Source organism: Panthera tigris, chromosome A3, assembly GCF_018350195.1.
Source record: "Panthera tigris isolate Pti1 chromosome A3, P.tigris_Pti1_mat1.1, whole genome shotgun sequence".
In the NCBI taxonomy this organism is placed as follows: domain Eukaryota; kingdom Metazoa; phylum Chordata; class Mammalia; order Carnivora; family Felidae; genus Panthera; species Panthera tigris.
In genome coordinates, this window is record NC_056662.1 from 92,430,808 (window position 1) to 92,450,878 (window position 20,071).

The 20,071-nt window shown below is 34.9% G+C and overlaps 1 protein-coding gene and 1 pseudogene across 1 annotated transcript in view; one reads left to right on the top strand and one right to left on the bottom strand.

Annotated features, from left to right (window-relative positions):
* The window catches only part of LOC102963098, a 40,661-nt pseudogene extending 26,807 nt beyond the window's left edge, over positions 1 to 13,854 (top strand).
* The window catches only part of LRRTM4 (leucine rich repeat transmembrane neuronal 4), a 699,335-nt gene that overhangs the window by 418,755 nt on the left and 260,509 nt on the right, over positions 1 to 20,071 (bottom strand). The window lies entirely within an intron of this gene.

Sequence of the window (20,071 nt, forward strand, 5' to 3'; positions counted from 1 at the left end):
GGGGGAGAGAGAGAATCCCAAGCAGGCTCCACATTAGCGGTGAGGAGCCCAACTAGGGGCTGGATCCCATGAACTGTGAGATCATGACCTGAGCCAAAACCAAGAGTCAGACGTTTAAGCGACTGAGCCACCCAGGCACCCCCAGAGCCATTTAATATAGAGATTAGGAATTTGCAAACAATGGTCTGAAGGCTAAATTTGGCCATGTCCTTTTTTGTAACTACCCTCAGGTTAAGAATTTTTTTTTATATTTTATATTTTAACTTACAAAGAATGATATACAAAGAGAACTTCTATAGCCCACAAAGCTTAAAATATTTATTATATGGCCCTTTATAGAAAAGTTTGTCAATTCATGAATAGAGGAAGAAATTCATCATGATTCATTCATTCAGTGAATAATTATTGAGAGCCTGCTATGTTGCAGAAGTCCTGCCAGGTGTCTTTATCAAGCTGATAGTGTAATATGAAAAGTGAGAAAGATATTCAATTGAATAAGGGTTGAAATAAACCTATAAGCACTAAAATAAATCTATATGGAAATATAGAGCATTATGCAACCAAGTTATGATTCTAAAGTTAGGTATTTTGACTTTTTCATGATGCAAGTTAGTAAGTCAGCCCTGCCAACTATGGAAACCTATTTTCTGATATATATATATATCAGAATATATATATATATATATATATATATATATGTGTATATATATATATATATATATGAGGAATATATATGTAAATAATTATATATTAAATTATTATATTATATACATTATATCTATATATTATATATATTATATATATAATATTATATATATATATATTTATGGTTAGTAAACTGCCATTTTAAATGCTTAATTCAAAAATTTACTTTTCATATACCTTTTGCATTTCTTCAGATTATTCCTTTGTTTACAGTTTTCAAAGAAATTTTAGCAAGGCAATGTTATTATATATGTATTAACCACAGAATAATCCTCGTGATCTTCCAGGTCAACTTCTTTTATCTAACATGCATGTCCCAGCAGGACACATACTAAGGGGCAAAACACTAACGGGAAAACAAACCAAAACACTCAGGCAGCCAGACCCATCAAATATACTCTGCTTACAAATGAGATGTTAGATATTATTGCCCAATGCACTTCATATCTGACCTCTGTCTTTACTCAAACTTAACACATTTTCCCAAGTCATATACTTTATTTTTTTAATATTTGATATTAAAGGGGAAGAATTTATTACATTATAACATTAGTGTTTCTGCCTCTGTACAGAATTTGAGTCCTAAATTCTACTTAATACATATTGTTCCATGTCTGTCATGAAAGGTATGGTCTCACAGAGTAACTCTAGAGACTTCACAGATTGATTCCAAATATTGTCCTGTTTATCTGGACTGGCCTTTTGAGCCTCATGTCTTTCTTTTGCATCTTTAGAACAAAGAAGACTGAGTCCTCCTTCCCCAGGCACCTAAGCCTATAATTGTGTAGCCATAGCCATAAGATTTTATCTATCTGTTTTCATCTGACCTGTTACTCTATGTGCATGGATTGAACATAAGAGAGGAAATTTCTGAATTCTATTATTTTACCAGTGGCATATATGGCATAATCTTAAAGTTTTATAAAAGGCAACATAAGGTGCACCTGGGTGGCTCAGTTGGTTAAGCATCCAACTTCAAGTCATGATCTTGTGGTTTGTGGGTTCGAGCCCTGTGTGAGGCTCTGTGTGGACAGCTCAGAGCCTGGAGCTTCCTTCAGAATCTGTGTCTCCCTCTCTATGCCCCTCCCCTGCTGGTGCTCACTCTCTCTCTCTCTCTTTCAAAAATAAATAAACATTAAAAAAAAGACAACATAAATATACTGTTACAAACATTCAATAATTACATGTTAGGGTCTTTTCCACTGCTAAATTGGAAATTTAATAGAAAAAATTTAGATGTACTTAATGTAAATGTTTCTTCAAGGCATGAAATTCACTTACATTTTAAAATTGGATTATTTCTCATGTTTGCAGGTGAATGAAAATTTTTCTTTAAGTTCTGAAGTGACTGTCAGATGAATATGATGAACTCAATTATTTGATTTCAGAAAGTATGGTGAAACTATAAAACATTTCTTAGAAAATTAAATGTGTATAAGATAGATAAAGAAATTGCATTCCTTGAGAGTGTGAGTTTTCTAGGGTGAATCATAGGTGGGAAGTTTACCATTTGGGGGTCATAAATCTTATGACAAATTAGTATCTTAAACTTTCTCCTTTTGTAGCAATAAAATAGTGTTTAGGAAGTATTTGGAAGCTTGGCCCTTGCTAAAAATTGTTTCAAAAGTATAAAACCTAACAATTTGCTCTCCTTTCTGCCTAATATTTAATCTTCCTTGGCATAGTCCTAAGTGATAGACTGGTTTTTAGCTACTTTTTGAAGCAACTTATAACTGGGCTTCAGGGGGCCTTCCCATTCCCAGCTGAGTTATAACAGAAAAGCTTGAAGTTACCTCTATAAAATTCAGAGGTGACATTTCTTAATTCTTCTCTTTATAATACAAATCCTGCAGTATTTTGGAATCACTCTTGTACCTATTCTTACTTACTATTTTGGTATTTCTATATATATTTTAATGTAATATTTTTGTCTTTTAATAGTATATATTACAAATTCTATCAAGCTTTCAATATCTCAAATTTTCTAAACTTTGCAAAATTTCAATGTTTTTGTTCACTAATAAATTTGATTGCTTAACGATCAAGAATATTTTATTAAAAGTGTTCTTTTGTAAGTCAAAACCCCAGAGAAGAGCTCTTGAAACTTTCCTGATAACTATTTGACTTCTTCAATTAAGACTATATTCTGAGTAGCAAGTATGTGTCAACTATAAAGTACAAGACATATCTGACAATCTAATAGCCACATCTATTGAACTGGGTCATGAAAAACCAGATCATATAAGGAACATATGGGCGCCTGGGTGGCTTAGCTGGTTAAGTGTCTGACTCCTGATTTCAGCTCAGGTCCTGATCTCTCACAGTTTGTGAGTTTGAGTCCCGCGTAGCCCTCAGCGCTGACAGCACAGAGCCTGCTTGGGATCCTCTCTCTCCTTCTCTCTCTCTCTTCTCCTCCCCTACTCTTACTCTGTCTGCCTCTCTCTTTCAAAAATCAATAAATAAACTTAAAAAAAAAAGAACATATATGTCCTTGTTTCCATATTTCTAACATTCTATGCAGACTATTCAGAGGAACCTCAGGTGATGGCTTACCCAACCATGATATTAGAGGACTCCAATGAGGGTAATTTAATTCCTTGGAAAAGACACTTCTCTTCTGAGCTCACAAAACCAAATCACTATAATGACTTCACTTAATCTGCGACTATAGTTTCGATGTGGCCTCAGGTAGAATATGTTTCTACAAATGTACAAAAGATGTGATCTAAATTTGTGGTTATAATAGATTTAAGAAAATCATGGTTCATGTGCTGAAATTTGTCACTTTACACACTTAAAGTACCATTAGACTGATTAGAACAGCGATCATAACCTTACCTGTAAATCAGAATCTACTAGGTAGATTTTAATAAATACCCATGGCTGAAGGTTTGATGAGACCAATTAATCAAGAATCTCTGGAGGCTAGGACTTGGGGCATCAGTATTGTTTAAAAGTGTCCTCTAGTGATTCTTACCAGTACTCAGGATCAAAAACCACAGCATTAGAGGCGATGCATGGTGTTCAGTTTCTGAGGTTCTCAACTGTAGTTGTATATTTTATATACCTGGGAAGCTTTTGTTCTTGTTGTTTAGTGCTAATTCAGGAGTTCTGCTTCTACCAAAGATACATAATTTTCTTGAAAACCTAACTCCCAATATAACAGCAACAACAACAACAAAAAATCAGACTACAAAAAATAAAACTTTCGTAAACCTAGATTGCTGAAGTCACAAGGCCACAACCCAAGAAATACAGAAATCCAAGAATCTCCTCACCACAACCCAATGGAAATGTTTTGTAAACACTGGCTAACTTATTGAAGAGGAAGAGGCACAGAATGCTGTATTAGCAGGTAAGAAAAATTCAGCTCCCAATTTTAATATACTTTTGAAGGCTGACCATGAGCCACAACGAGAGTATAGAGTAACTGGGAATAGTAGACACAGAGGAGTTCATACCCACTCTGGGGCTCTTCTCTATGCACCTCCTCACAGCATTCATGAATGAGATTGAGAACATAATAGGAGACTGGAGACAGCCATATTTAGTGAGGTAAAAATGGAGGAGGAGACCACTGCGATGACAGGAAAGGCACAGACTTGACTGAGACCCTTCTCCTCTACTCTACAAAAGCTCTAAGCTGCCTGGGCAAGAGGGGAGAATCCTGCTACCCCAGACCACAGGTAAGTACCATTGTGACCCAGTGCAGACCAAAAGAAAAAATAACCCTATTACTGGGGCTGGGACATTTTTGGGTCCAGAAATTGTACCAAAACCATCAGCAGTCTCCTAACTTTGGAGGAAAGCAGGACATTCTCCTCCCTCAAAAGTACCAAAGAGGGGCACCTGGGTGACTCAGTTAAGTGTCCAATTCTTGATTTTGGCTAAGGTCATAATCTCATGGTTTGTGAGTTCAAACCCTGCATCAGGCTTGGCACTGACATCACGAAGCCTGCTTGAGATTCTATCTCTCTCTCTCTCTGTTCCTCCTCTGCTCACTTTCTATCTCTCTCTCAAAATAAACTTAAAAAAATACCAAAGAAACAAGACAGAGTTTATCTGCTACTGGGGGGACACGTAGCCAAAAAGCACCACTTCAAAGCCATAGGCAGAGAGTATCTGCCTAACACTGAATCTTGATCATGAAAATAGAGATCTCCCCTCCCCCCAAAGCCATAGCAAGTACCAAGTACCAAGCAATAGCAATCTACTGCTGGAAGAGGGTAAATAGTATGCAGAGAGATCCAAGCAGAATAAATACAAAAAATAAAATACTGCTAGACACATTATACTCAAACCACTTAAAATCAAAGATAAACAGTTAATCTTGTAGGCGGTCATTTAAAAAAGGAAGAAAGGAAGGAAAGAAGGAAGAAAGAAAGATCATATACTGATTAAAAATCAAAGGCAAGAATTAGAGTCAGAAAGTATGCAAACCAGAAGACAAAAACTGACATCATTAAAGTAATTCCACAAGCAAGCAAAAAGTCAAACTAGGATATTATACCCAGAAAAAATAAATTTTTACATTAAGTATTTTTTAGACAAACCAGTGCTAAGAAAATTCATTACCAGCATATCTGCACTTAGACAGAAGGAACATAATATCAGAGAGAACTCTGAAATACAGAGTTCCAGAAATGGTCTCAAAAAAGAAAGAGAAGATATATTTGTTCTTATTTTAAATTGTTCTAAATATATTTGACTGTCCAAGCAAAATTAATAGCACTGCATTGTAGGTTTATTGCCTATGTAAAAATAAAATATATGACAACAATAATATAAAAGAGAAGAGGGAGGAAATATAAGTATAGTGTTATAGGGGCGCCTGGGTGGCTCAGTCGGTTAAGCGGCTGACTTCGGCTCAGGTCATGATCTCGCGGTCCGTGAGTTCGAGCCCCACGTCGGGCTCTGTGCTGACAGCTCAGAGCCTGGAGCCTGTTTCAGATTCTGTGTCTCCCTCTCTCTGACCCTCCCCCGTTCATGCTTTGTCTCTCTTTGTCTCAAAAAATAAATAAACGTTAAAAAAAATTAAAAAAAAAATAAGTATAGTGTTATATACGCTTATGTATACTGTATGAAGTTGACATTAATATTATTTGAGTTTAGATTGATAAAGAAATAAATTAGGAGCCAATATTATAGTTAAAATGTAAGAATAAAACATATACCAAATAATTTTTTCATTTAAAAAATTTTAAGTTTATTTATTTATTTTGAGAGAGACAGAGACAATGTGAATGGGGGAGGGGCAGAGAGACAGGGAGAGAGAGAGAATCTCAAGCAAGGTCTGTGCTGACAGCATAGAGCCCGATGTGGGCTTGAATTCATGAAACCATTAGATCATGACCTGCATCAAAACCAAGAGTCAATGCTTAACTAACTGAGCCACCCACATGCCCCTTTCTTCAAGTTTTAATATAAATTCTAATTAGTTAACATATACGCTAAAACTGGATTCAGGTGTAGAATTTAGTGGTTCATCACTTACATGTAATACTCAGTGCTCATCAAAACATGTGCCCTCCTTAATACCCATCATCCATGTAGACTATCTCCCAACAAATTCCTACCATCAACTTCAGTTTGTTCTCTATAGTAAAGTCTCTTGTGGTTGGCTTCCCTCTCTCTTTTTCCCCCCTTCCCCTATAGTCATATATTTTGTTTTTTAAATTCCTTGTATGAGTGAAATCATATGTTATTTGTCTTTTTCTGAGTTATTATGCTTAGCATAATACTCTCTAGCTTAATCTACATCCTTGTAAATGGCAAGATTTCATTCTTTTTGAGAGCTGAATAATATTCAAAAAAAAACTAACAATACAGTTAAAAATGGGCAGGAGACATAAATAGACATTTTTCCAAAGAAGACACAGAGATGGCAAACAGACATAGGAAAATATGCTCGACATCACTTATCGTCAGGGCAATACAAATCAAAACTACAATGAGATATTATCCTACACATGTCAGATTAACAACACAGGAAACAACAGGTTTGTTGGCATGGAAGTGAAGAAAGGGGAACCCTCTTACACTGTTGGTAGGAATGTAAATTTGTGCAGTCACTCTGAAAAAGAGTATGAAGTTTACTCAAAAAGTTAAAAACAGAACTACCGTATAATTCATCAATTGCACTACTAGGTATTTGCCTAAAGATACAAAAATACTTGTTCAAGGGGATACATGCACCCCAAAGTTTATAGCAGCACTATCAACAATAGCCAGTTATGGAAAGAGCCCATATGTCCATTGACTGATGAATGGATAAAAAAGATGTGGAGATGTGGTGTGTACACACACACCATATGTGTGTGTGTATCTGTGTGTGTGTGTGTATATACACGATGAAATAGTACTAAGCCAAAATTATTTTTAAAATTACATTTTTACCATTTTAATCAATGCAATTTTTACTTCATTTTCCAAATAAAGTTATCCTTTTAATAGGAGATTTTTAAAAATGACATTAATTGGTGTGCACATAACATTTTGATTAACAGAAGTGCAGAAGCACATCATGCATTGTTTTTAATAATGTAATTACTTGATAATTAATTTCAAATTAATAGTTTTAAATTGATTAATTATTAATGGTATATGAAATTAAAATAAAATATAACTTAACAAGAAGTGGGAAACATGCAATGTACACAATTGAGTAGCTACAACTTTTATTCACTAAAACTTGATGTAGGTGAGTTGAAAGATCACAAAATCACACCAGTGTATGACTTGTTAAAGCGCTTCCTTTTTCTTTTTGTTTAGAGACCTGAAAAACCCTTCTGTTTTCTAGGTGCTAGCGATGGTATCTTTAGAACAGGTATTTTAAGAATAATAGGTCTATTTATTCTTCATATATAACACTCAGAATAGAATTACTTTGCAGAATTCATGGGTGTTTTGAAGATACTGTTCCTGAAAGTTATGGACCACCTATAAATCTAAGTGGGTTCTGATTTTTCATAACTTACATGCTCATATCATCTCCCAGTGCTCTTGTTACCCTGCCAACATTTTGTGATGGTGAAGAGGTTAGAGAGAAAATTTTGAGCAACACAAAAATGTCAGAATGAGGCGTTCTCCCAAAAATATGTGCATGGGCAATTTTAAAGAAAAACTATTAGGTTTACATCTGCAATTAAGAATGCTGCCCACAAAAATTGAAATTAATTAATATTTTGAAATTGTGCTTTTAAATTTAGCACTTAAAGGCAGGTGGTCATTTTAATATGATATTTTTTATATTATTACAAATAAACATACTTTGTAATTTATATCAATAATTGAACTTATATGAAGACACAATGTGCATTATATTAATATGAATTAACATATTAGTATAAATTAATACAACATTATGATATATAATATTAATTGTATTAACTATATCAATATGTTACTGGTAAATTATTTTAACTTTGGAGACTATTTTCTTTTGAAATTTGGCTATTCTAGGGCATCAGAAACAATTATCATTAGATATGCAAATATATTTTTGAAAATTGCTGAAATATTCTATAAATACATTATGTAAATATACAAATTAATATATAAATGTATATATACGTATCTTTCTTTGTATATATTTTATTTCTTTATTTATGTATTTGTTTATTATTTATATTCCTTAAAATTATGTATATGTGTATATATATATATATGTTAAAAAATGTTTTTGAGTATAGTTGACACACAATGTTATAGTGGTAATAGGTCTACAACACAGTGAATCAACTTCAGTACAATTATGATCTGCTCACCATAAGTGTATCTACCATTTGTCACCATACAATGCTATTATAATGTCATTGTCCATGTTCCCTATGGTATGCCCTTTATTCCCATGACTTATTCATTCCTAATTATTTTTATGAATATATAAAATATACATGTATGTAATCATTTGCAAAATAAAATCATGAACAAAAAAAAGTATGCATATGTATATATATGTATTTATATGGATTAACTACAAGTGAGAATATGGATAGAAAATCAGATTTATATACTTGTAAAGCATAGATAGAAAATATTGATACCTAATAAAGATAATTATTATAGAGTCTTATCTACTGGAATAAAAATGATCAATTTCTATGTCACCAAACCATATTTCCTAGAAAATCAATTCTAAGTACCATTTCAGCCTGAAATCCATGAAGTAAGCCAGAATGTCAAACTTTATATAACTATAGTAATATAAGTGCTATTAAGAGAAAATGACAAGTAATACGAAATTATAGACACATTTAATAATGAATGAGTAAATCCAAAGTAAAAAGCTTGATGTATGCTTTGTTTTTAGTTTTCTATAAGTAGATTATATGCTTTGTCTATTTCCATAAGGTAGCAGACAAAGGAATATGCCCCCTCTCTATTCTGTATTACTATAATTTTATTAATATTATCTCATTGTACACATAGTAAAAACAATTTATCCATAATTTTGAAGAAATTATAAATTCTATAGGATTCTAGCTAGCAGAAATTAGATTTTAAAAAACCTGAAATTTTCTCACAAAGAAAAAGGCTTAAGCACATAGATTTAAATTCTAGTTCTCTCCAACATTCCAATAAATGATCAAAGGCTTAGCTCATACCTGGCAGGATAATATTATATGTTGACTATGGAGTTACCTTTCTCCCTCTGTTTCCAGAAAGTAGCTGTAATTTTTGTTTTTTTGTTTTTTGCCACAGATTTGGATGAGCAGAAAAAAAGCTAAAAATGCTTCTTCTCTTTTTGTGCAATTTTAAGCTTAGCAAAGAGGATTCCTAGGATTTTGAGGGAAATGATGGGAAAGGGAGAATGAAGAAGCAACTAAACCTACATGGGCAGGACTGAGATTGAGAAGGGGGCTGAGTAATCTGTGTCCTTTGGGAAACCATAGCACTCCAAATAGAAGGCAAGGACTCAGGGGAACACAATCTCCAACACAGGTCTAGAGCTTGCTGTGTGTGAGGGACTGTTTGGAGAACTTCACCCCTATTTATGTATTTAATCCTCATAAAAATCTTCTTAGGTCACATCTTAGAATTTACATTTTACAGATGAAAAACAGACATGGAGAAGTTAGATAATATACAATACCACACAACTAATAGGAGAGATAATATTTTACTCAGAACTATTTGTCTCCATTGTCTGCACTCATCCACTGTACTCTTTCACTGCTAATGGCTGTATGGGTACAAGGTATCTTGTTGGCAAATTCCTCAACATCATAGCACTAAATAAAACCTGGGAAGAGTTTGTCTCTCTTAGGTCATATTTGGGTGCCTGGTAGTTGTCAGAGTATGAGAATTTCTCAGATTAAATTTTCCACCAGCCTTGTAGAATGGGGGTTTGGAGGCATAATTAAGTTAATTTAAAACAAGTCCGGCATCAGAGATGAGAGGTTGCTGGGACAGATGGGAGGTATAAATCTTAATTCAACTACGACCTTGGGAAAGGTCACAGATGCCTGAGATGACAGAGAGTGGGGAACCTGTGCTGGCATCTACTGTTCCTTGCTTATACTTAGGGCAGCTGGTTTGGTTTCTTGTTTGTTTTTCTAATAAGTAAGGTTAAATGAGCCTCTGAGAGAACAGGAGCAATGCTGTAATCAACCAAGCGTTCCATGCTTGATGCTATGACTCCATGGTTATCTAGCTATCTCCTTAAGTCTTCAGATTTGAGGGCCTCTGAACTGGAAAGGAATATTAGAGTGAATATAAACATTCTGCCTCCTACTCCCTTTGGGTGTACCTTATTCAAACCAAAACAAACCCACTCTCTGAAATGACCCTTCTGCAATTTCTTTATTAGTATTATTATTAACATTTATTTATTATTGAAAGACAGAGAGAGTAAGAGCGTGAGCAGGGGAGGGGCAGAGGGAGAGGGAGACACAAAATCTGAAGCAGGCTCCAGGCTCTGAGCTGTCAGCACAGAGCCTGACGCAGGGCTCAAACTCACAATCTGCGAGATCATGACCTGAGCTTAAGTTGGATGCTTAACTGACTGAGCCACCCAGGTGCCCCAACCCTTCTGCAATTTCAATGAAGCATAGGCACAGTGAGTTAACAAGGAATAAAAATGTCACTGAAGCTGAAAGTAAATGGGCAACTCTAAGGAGGAGAAATAATTGAGAACAAGAGAAAAACAAAAAATCATTACCGCATCTTAGATGGGAACACCCCCTTACCTTATTTTGGAGGGGATGTGGGGGCTAAGAAGTGGCTTAAACAGAAATTTGTTTTCTCACAATTCTGGATAACTAGAAGTCAAGATCAGGTGTTGGCAAAGTTGTCTCTCTTCGGGCCTTTCTCTTTGACTTGCACATGATCATCTTCTGCCTATTTGCATTTGGTCTTCCTTTGTATTGTTCCATCTCTGGATTTTAAGTCTTTGAAAGATTGCCTGGAATTTCTTCTGTGCCTGATTGTACTTTCCTCCCCACCAATTCCATAGTTCTTGGGAGTCCAAGAGTTTCAAAAGTATCTATGCCAATGCTAAGGAGACAATGTTCTCCTTGTTTTCTCTGTTACATTATTTACTTATTTACTGGTCTAAACACATTGGCCCAGACATAAAACACGATACTTAGTGCTTTCATTTTCAAACAAACAAAAAAATTAATCAAAATGATTAACCAAACTTCCATATGCGGAAAGTATGCTGGAGCCCCACCCAAAGGTCATCGTGAGTGCCTCAGATCTATCCAGAATCTCCTTGATTCGTTCCACCTCTCCTCTAGCAAATTACAACTCAGCAATCATCTTTGTTTCCTGAGCATTCCCTTAGCTTCTCACACACAGGCAAAATCTTTTTCAATAGAGTTTTCTCTCTAAGAGGAATTCTTATGCCAGCTGTTCACAGAAACAAATGTTTTACCTTGGATGAAAAACATGATAACTGATGTAAAAACTGTAATGGAGGAATGTACACAATATTGGATATTGTAGGAACCCCCATGAGTAAATTAGATGTCAATTTTAAGAAATCTTTCACAAAATACTTAAGCAAAAGAAAAAAAGAACATAAATAATGAGAGTGAGGAAGGAACATGGAAAGTACGCTAAAATACAATTTGCAGTCTAGAGTGCAGTCAAGAACAAGATGAAAATCAATGATCGAGAAGTAATAAAATGAATTTTTCTGGGGTGAAGAAACACTTGAAACTGGAGATCAAGATGGCTTAAAATCTATCATGTAACATAAATAAAGAGAGCACCTCAACTTTGTGATTATCCCCGTAGAAGTCGTAAATGTCAAGGGTAAATAAAACAAACAAAATTTCTGAGTATTTTTAGAGAGAGAAACACACACACACACACACACACACACACACACACACACATTTATCCTTATGTAATATGTAAGTTGTGGCACCAAAAGTACATTGTCAGAAATATGAGAATTTATAAATATTTTTGCTTATGTATTTATTCTGAAAGAAACAGAGACAGCATGAGTAGGGGAGGGGCAGAGAGAGAAGGAAAGACAGAATCCGTGCTGTCAGTGCAGAGAACGATGTGGGGCTCGGACTCAAAAAACTGTGGTATCATGACCTGAGCTGAAACCAAGAGTTTAGCGAACCAGACGCTTAACTGACTGAGCCAACCCAAAGTCTTAGAGATGTAATCTAGACAACTTAGAAATTAATCACTTAAAACACTGGTAGCAAAATTAAAACAAATAAGCAAAGAGTTCTCTTTCCTAAAAAATGAAGAAGTAATCCTCTACTCTTTCGGCTAATTATAGTGGTAAAACACTGTAGAGAAAAGGGCAGACTGGCAAGGGACTTTGGCATCCAGGAAATAACACAATACCAAGCCTGTGGGTTTTCTTTTTTCTTTATAAATTGCAGATTTGGTGTTATAAAAGCCAGTAACTTGTAAACACCAATGGGCACAGACAATAAAAGCCCTAACAAAAGCCTCCTCCTGTTTAGTTAAAGGACAAGAGGCAGTCTAACAAGATTAAAAAAAAAACAAAAACAAAAACAAAAAAAAAAACAACTTTAGAAAAGTTTAGCAAACAGCTACTTTACTCTATCCAAACATCACAGAAAAACTTTTGTCTCCATCTCCATGCACACCAGCAAATGCCTAGGGTGTAACCTAGACTTCCACTCTCCACTGGTTGTAAAAATTGGCCCTTCCTCTCTCCAGGCCTCCTTATGAGTGACATCATCTTTAAACCTTGTGAGGCAATTCCTGATAAGCTGCAATGGGGCCCAGGGAAGATGGGTGACCTGGAAGTCCAACTACTTCCTTACAATCATCCAACTTTTGGATGAATATCCAAAATGCTTCACTGTGGGAGCAGGAAATGTGGGTTCCAAGCAGATGCAGCAGATCCCCATGTCCCTCTGTAGGAAGGCTGTGGTGCTGATGGGCAAGAATACTGATACACAGGCTATCTGAAGGCATCTGGAGAACAACCCTGCTCTGGAAAAACTATCGTCTCACCTTTGGGGGAATGTGGCTTTTGTGTTCTCCAAAGAAGACCTCACTGAGATCAGGGACATGATGCTGGCTTATAAGGTACCAGCTATGGCTGTGCTGGTGCCATAATCTTATGTGAAGTCACTGTGCCAGTCCAGAACACTGTTCTGGGGCCCAAGAAGACCTCCTTCTTCCAGGCTTTAGGCATCACCACTAAAATCTCCAGGGGCACCACTGAAATCCTGAGTGATGTGCAGCTATTTAAGACGGAGACAAAGTGGGAGCCAGCGAAGCCATACTGCTCAACATGCTGAACATCTCCTCCTTCTCTTTTTAGATAGTCATCCAGCACATGTTTGACAATGACAGGCTCTACAACCCTGAAATGCTTGACATCACAGAAGAAACTCTGCATTCTTGCTTCCTGGAAGGTGTCCACAGTGTTGCCAGCATATGTCTCCGGATAGGGTATCTGACTGTTGCATCAGTGCCCCATTCTACCATCAATGGACACAAGTGGATCCTGGCTTTGTCTGTGGAGACTGATTACACCTCCCCAATTGCTGAAAAGGTCAAGGCCTTCTTGGCTGATTCATCTGTATTTGTGGCTGCCACCCCATGGCCACTAACACCGCTGCTGCACCTGCTGCTGCCACAGCCCAGCCAAGGTTGAAGAAATCAGACAAGGATATGGAATTTGGTCTCTTTCACTAATCATCATAAAGCAACCAATTTAGCCAAACTTATTTGTGAAACAAGAAAATAAAAGCTTACTTCTCATTAAAAAAAAATGAGTGGGTGGCACAGTTGATTAAGCATTTGGCTTGGGCTCAGGTCATGATCTCACAGTTCATGAGTTCAAGCTCTACATCAGGCTTTGTGCTGACAGCTCAGAACCTGGACCCTGCTTCAGATTCTATGTCTTCCTCTCTCTCTGCCCCTCCCTCACTCGAGCTTTGACTCTCTCTTTCCCAAAAATAAAATAAACATCAAAAAACATGTTTTTTTACCCAACCCTTCTGTCACTTAGGATGGCTCAAAGAAGTCTGAGTGGTGAGCTAGGACTCTTATCCTTGCAGAATGAGTGATAACTGGTGTGTCTTTTTCTACTTTGGCATCAGTGGAGACCATGTGGGAATCCTGCACTTCTATCCTTGACTGAGGGTAACAGGGTACCCCTCCTTACTCTTGACTGAGGTGGTATCAGAGTGGGCCTACTAGATAGTCACTTTATCACTACTCAGTAGTAAAGAGAAGTTACCTTCTCTAGAGCCAGAAAAGTGGGGAATCTGGACTTTCACTGTAACCTGGCAGAAATGAGCAGCACTTTACCTTCCCCTGTCACATTAGTAGCAAAGAAGGCTAGCTAAAACAAGATTTTAATGAGGTCAAAAGTCTCATACATAGTTCCCAAAATATCTAGGACTTAACTAAAATATCTCTTGAATTAACAAAGAGCCAGGAAGATCTCAATTTGAATAAGAAAAGGCAATCAACAGATGCCAACACTTAGGTGGTACAACTGTTAGAATATCTAACAAGGATTTTAAATCAGTCGTCATAAAACTACTTCCATGATTATGAACACATTTGGTATATTTTTTAAAAGAAATCCTAAGCAAAGAAATGGAAAATGTAAAGAAGAATCCTGAAGGGAGAACAACAAAAATTATGCATTTTGAACAGAAAGAATATAATCTGGAAGAATAATGCAAAAGGAGGGACCCGGAGATCTGTGAGACGATTACAAGAGATCTAACATGAATGTTATCAGAGTTCCAGGAAAAGGAGAAAAAAGAAGAGTTGGAAAACATATTCAAAGAAATAAAGGTTGAAAACTTCCCCAAATTAGCAAAAGACATACATTTAGGAATTTAAGAAACGGAGCTAATCCCAAACATGGTAGTCCCAAAGAAATTCATGCCCAGACATGTAGTAAACTTCTGAAAATGAAAAGAAAAGAAAAATTTTGAAAGCAGACAGAGAGAAACAACACATTACCTATATGGGCAAAGTTTTCTAATGCAGGTGAATTCCTGATAAGAATTTGTGGAGGCCAAAAGGAGATAGCATGATTTTAAAGTGCTGAAATAAGGGAACTTCATTCCAGAATATACATCCAAGAGTAATATCCTTCAGAAATAAAAAGGAAATCAAGACAGTCTCAGATGAGTGAAAATAAAGCAAAATAAACAAAAGAGAAACAAAAAGCAAATAAGAATTGTTGCCAGATAATTTGCCCTAAAAGAATGCTTAAAGAAGTAATCTAAACAGAAAAGAAATGACAGAAGAACAAATTCTGAAACAACAAAAAGAAAGAAAAAAACAACAGAAAGTAAAATTATAGGTAAATACAACAGACTTCTCTTTTCCTATTAAGTTTTCTAAATTATATCTGACGATTAAAGCAAAAATTATAAAATTGTCTATTTTAGCTCTCAACAGGAATTATTTAAGATAATTATGTTATAAATTGAGTTAAGGTAGAATAATGTAAGGAGAGAAAAGTTTTTGTACACTCCTCAAACTGGTCAAAAGATGACAAAAGATGGCAAAAGACTGGTAGACTTATAAGTTATGTGGATACAATATAAAACCTAAAGCAAATAATTAAAAATTCTATACAAAGGGATACACGTACAGACATCACAGATAAATTAAAATGGAATTCTAAACAATGTTTAAGTAACCTACAGCAAGAGAAGAAAAAGAAAACACAGAAATGAAAAACAAAACAAAGAACAAAAAATAAAATGACAGTCATAAGCCTAAATATATCAATAACTACATTATATGTAAATAGTCTAATTACAATAATTAAAAGATAAAGATTGAAAGTAGATTTAAAAATATGATACAACTGTATGCTATCTATAAGAACCTCACTTAAAATACAGGTTTCCCTCAACTATCTGTAAGCAGAGCGTTCTTAGGAAACCTTTCATATGGTATGAAATGGTATCAAGTAAAGAAGCAGTTATCATTAATATATATGGAAAAAAATTTCCAGCATTCCCAGACGTCAAAATAACCTCTCTTAGGCTTTTCTGATACCTTAGGACATATCTTGCTGATGGATGCACAAAACAAATCCAGATAAAGCACAGATGCTCACAGATACAATTCAAAGCTAGGGAGGCTTGATTCCGAGATGCTGAGCATAGTTCCTGCGGAAGGAGCTAGGTGGTGACACTCTGGCCGCGACTGGTTGGTGCTGCCTCTCTAATGACTCACTGCAAAAGAAACACTAAGTGCTCTCTTTGCCTTTTTTCATAAAAGTAAAAATCCTCTCCGGATTATTTTAGATTAATGGAAAGAGGTACTAATGTAGATCTTTCATAAATGTGAAGTGGCATAATGCAAACTTTCAAAAAAGTGGGGAGTATCTGTATAATCATAAATAGAGTTTGAAAGTTAAAGTATTTAGAAAGAATATGCAAATAGCCAAAGGAAAACAGGAGTGGCTGTATTGATATATCAGACTAAGTAGACTTCCCAGCGAAGAAAATTACAAGGAACGGAGTGGGTCACTGCAGAGTGATAAAAGGGCCAATCCACGATACTAAATGTGCATGCATTAAACAACAGAGCTGCAAAATATGTGAAGTGAAACTGCTAGAAGAAGAAATAGATCAACACACAATTATAGTTAAGTTTCCCACCCCCATCTCTCAAGTGGATAGACAACTAGACATAAATTAGCCAAATATAAAAGAACTGAACATTGTCTTTAACCAAAAGGATCTGATAGACATTTATAGGCTATACCATATAATAAGCATAGATTACATATTATGTCCACAGAACATTTATCAAAATAGGCCATATCTTAATCATGAAAAACAAATGAAACAAACTCAAAATATTAAAAAGAATTTAAATTTAAATTTAAGAATTTAAATTTAAAAAGTTTGTTTTGAAAACAAACTCAAAATATTAAAAAGAATTTAAATCACATGCAGTGTATTCTCTCACCACAATAGCATCAGAGTAGAAAGTCAGTAATAGAGCAATAATAGGACAACCTACAAATACTTGGAAACTAAACACTATATTTCTAAGTGATCTAGAAGTCAAAAAGAAAATATTAAAGGAAATGGAAAAGGATACATTCAACAGAATGAAAATAAAATTAACCTATCAATATATGTGGGATGCAGCTAAAGTAGTGGTGAAGGGACATACATATCACTAAAGGCCTATATTAGCAAAAATTAAAAATCTCAAATCAATAATCTAAGCTTTCATATCAAGAAACTCGAAAAAGAGGAACAAAAATAAGCTCAAAGTATGCAGAAGGAAGAAAATAATAAACAAACAAAACTAGCAGAAATTAATTATGTGAGAAAACCGAGAAACAATGAAGAAAATCAATATAATGAAATTTGGTTCTTGGAAAAGATCAGTAAAAATGATGAATCTCTGGTGTAACAGATTAGAAAAAAGGCGAGAAGATACCAATGTCATGAATGAAATAAGAGATATCTCTAGAGTCGTTACTTGCATCAAAAGGGATAATTAGGGAACAAATAAAAAATAACTCTACACAAATTAATCTGACAACATAGATGAAATGGACCAATTATTGAAAGCACAAATTAGCACTATCCAGCCAATATGAAATAGATAATAGTTATGGAGCTGCTTATATTAAGAAATTAAAGGGGCACCTGAGTGGCTCAGTTGGTTAAGCGTCCAACTTCGGTTCAGGTCATGATCTCACAGTTTGTGGGTTTGAGCCCCCACGTCAGGCTCTGTGCTGATAGCTCAGAGCCTGGAGCCTGCTACAGATTCTCCCTCTCTCTCTGCCTCTCCCCCTCTTGTTCTCTCTCTCTCTCTCAAACAATAAACATTTAAAAAAATTTAAAAAAGAAATTAAATTCTTCTGAAAAAGAAATCTCAAGCTCAAATAGTTTCATTGGAAAAGCCTACTACATGTTTTAAGAAGAACTAACAAAAATAACAAGAACTAATTTTAAACAAGATCATGTAAAAAATAGAAGAGGGAAGACTTTTTCAACTCATTTGATGCAGTTAATATTACCCTCATACAAAATCCAGATGGTAAGATGGTAAAAAGAAAGAGAGAAAAGGAAGGAAGGAAGGGAGGAAGGAAGGAAAGAAAGAAGGAAAGAAGGAATACAGGAGGGAGTGAGTGAGTGAGTGAGTGAAGAAACAGATCAATATTCCTTATATATAGAGACAAGAAATTTCTTTTAAAATTTTTTTTTTAAAGTTTATTTATTTATTTATTTATTTAGAGAGGACCATATGAGCAGGGGAGGGGCAGAATACAGGGAGAGAGATAATCCTAAGCAGGCTCCATACTGTGAGTGCAGAGCCTGTTGTAGGGCTTAACCAATGAACCCTGAGATCATAACCTAAGCCAAAACCAAGAGTCAGTCTCTTCACTGACTGAGCTACCCAGTCACCCCATTGACATTAAACAATAATCTTAACAAAACATTAGCAAATACAATTCAGAAAAACATAAACTAGTAAACCATAACTAACTAGATTTATTGTAGGGATGCAAGGCTAAAACAATATTCCAAATCTAAGAAATATAACCTGCTGTAGTAAGAGGTTAAGAAAGAAAAATTACATGATCTTATCAATGGATGCAGAAAAAGTATTTGGCAAATCTCAACATCCATTCATGATAACAATTCTTAGAAAACTAGGAATAGAAAGACTTCTTGAACTTGATTAAAAAAACTACAAATAAACTATAGCTAGTAGTAAAACACTTAATGCTTTTTTTCCATGTTTAGGAATAAAACAAGGTTATCCAGTCTCATTACTGCTATTCAACAAAGAATTGGAAGTTGTAGCCAACAGGATACAGTTGAATAAAGGAAATAAAGACATATGATTAGAAAAGAAGAAATAATTTCTTGATTATTTATGATTTCTTGATTATTATTTATTGATTGTTTATGTAGACAAAGCCAAAAATCTATTAAAAAGTTCATTAATTTAGGTGTGAGCTCAGAAATGTCACATAGTGCAATATAAACATTAAAAAATCAATTGCATTTTTATATGCTAGCAATGAACACATGAAGATCAAAATTAAAAATACAACACCAGTTCAAACCCCTCAAAAAAAAGGTAATACCTAGGTATACATCTAATAAAATAAATACAGTACTGCTAGGTCAGAAATTATAAAGTGCTAGTGAAATCAAAGAAGATCTAAATACATGGAAAGACATAACATGACATGAATTAGAAGACAACACAGAAAAGACATCAATTTTCTGTAAACTGTCGTGTACACACAACATAATTCCTATCAACCCTAGCAAGATAGTCTGTAGATATACACAAGATTATTCTAAAGTTTATATGGAAAGTCAAAGGAAGTAAAATATCTATAACATTTCTGAAAAATAGAATAAAGTGGTAGGAATTATCAGTCTACCTGATTTTAAGACTTATTATAAGCTACAGTATCAGGACTGTGGAATTAGCAAAAGCATAGACACATGGATGAAAAGAATCCAGAAACAGATACACAGATACTGTTTGTTTGTTTTTGAGAAAGGAAAAAAGCAATTCAGTGGAGGAAGAACAGCCTTTTCAATAAACTGATGGAGCAATAGGATACTCATGGGCAGAAAAATGAATCTCAACCTAAGCCTCACAGCTTCCACAGAACTTAATTCAAAATAGACAGTAGATTTAAATAAAAACATAAAATTATAACACTTCTTAAAAACATAGGAGAAAATCCTTGGGATCTCAGCCTAGGTGAAGAGTTTTTAAACATGACACCAAAAGATGTCCACAAAAGAAAAAAAAAAAAAGATAAACTGTACTTCATGAAAATTGAACACTTTTGTTTGTGAAGACCCATTAAAACAGAATGGAAAGATAAGTTACAGACTGGGAGAAAATATTTGCAAAGCAAATATCTGATAAATGA